The 1,291-nt window shown below is 58.0% G+C and overlaps 1 protein-coding gene across 1 annotated transcript in view; it reads right to left on the bottom strand.

Annotated features, from left to right (window-relative positions):
* DPP6 (dipeptidyl peptidase like 6) overlaps positions 1–1,291 on the bottom strand; it is a 541,522-nt gene that overhangs the window by 126,993 nt on the left and 413,238 nt on the right. The window lies entirely within an intron of this gene.

Genomic DNA, 1,291 nt, shown 5'->3' with positions numbered 1-1,291 from the left:
TTTTGCGGTACGCGGGCCTCTCACTGTTGTGGCCTCTCCCGTTGCGGAGCACGGGCTCCGGACGCACAGGCTCAGCGGCCATGGCTCACGGGCCCAGCCACTCTGCGTCATGTGGGATCCTCCCAGACTGGGGCACGAACCCGTGTCCCCTGCATCGGCAGGTGGACTCTCAACCACTGCGCCACCAGGGAAGCCCTCTACTGTGTCTTTTGAACAAGCCAAGAGAAGACACTTCCCAGGTACAACTCATCAGAGTGCTAGGGTCAGAGAAGCATCTCGGTGCAAAACAGCTCTAATGTTCGCGGATTCCTCCTTGTACATGCTATGTATTTTTATAAACCAAATCCCCCTAGGTTTGTTTTTAAAATAAAGATCGATACAGCTCTATGATCACATACTGTGAGTCCCATTCAACGGTCGTTATTAGGTGTAGACCATAAACTGGCTCTGTGAGCCTGTGGGGACAGAAAGGTAACTGAGGCGCCTGAGAAAACGGTGAGTGCATCAACCACACAGGGAATGATGTGAACTGGAGCAGAGCCAAGGGGTGATGGCCACTGGAGGGAAGGGTCACAGAGATGAGAGAAGCAAGGCAGCAAGGCCAGGAGCTGGGCCAGCCTGATGGCCTGGCCAGGGGGGCACAGGGATCTGTCGGCAGCAGGACAGAGACGGCCGGGGGCAGGGGGGCCGGGGGGCAGGGCCACATCAGTCAGGGCCCTGCTGCAGTGGCTACAAAAGCATTCCACAGCCAAGTTCAGGAATGAAAGTGGGGCACTGCAACTCCTTCTCCCAGGAGACCGGCCAAACAGGCAGTCTGTCCCTCCATCACTGGCTCCACTGGCCTGGTTTCTTAGTGGGACAAGCCCCCATGTTGCATGGGACCCGCAGCAACAATGCTAGGAGTCAGTCCCTTCAGAAAGTGCTGGCCTCCCCCTAAATAAGTCTCCCTGGCCCTCCACGGGCTTTCCTCCAGGCCTGCCGGCAGCCTGCAGGGACCCTGATCCAGTGTGACCCGGGGCCAGCACCAGACAGTAGAGTCTCATCCACCACGAAGCCCCTGGCATATCTGACCTCCCATCACCCAGACGCATCCCAGGCCAGCAGCACAGCTGATCAGTGAAGGATGGTGAAGGGGCCCCAAGTCCTGGGTTCTGCCCCTGTCCTGCCATTGACCGCGGAGGCCCCGAACAAGCCCCCAGCTGTCAAACAAGGGGCACAGCTGCTGCCTCTAACATGTCCTCCCTGACAGCGTTTTGTGACCTTGCGGCATCTGAGAAACGACTTAGAAGCT

The sequence above is a fragment of the Neophocaena asiaeorientalis genome, unplaced genomic scaffold, assembly GCF_003031525.2.
Source record: "Neophocaena asiaeorientalis asiaeorientalis breed wild unplaced genomic scaffold, Neophocaena_asiaeorientalis_V1.1 scaffold145, whole genome shotgun sequence".
Taxonomy (NCBI): domain Eukaryota; kingdom Metazoa; phylum Chordata; class Mammalia; order Artiodactyla; family Phocoenidae; genus Neophocaena; species Neophocaena asiaeorientalis.
The sequence above is the reverse complement of the archived record's forward strand: the minus strand, read 5'-3'. Positions and strand labels throughout refer to the sequence as shown.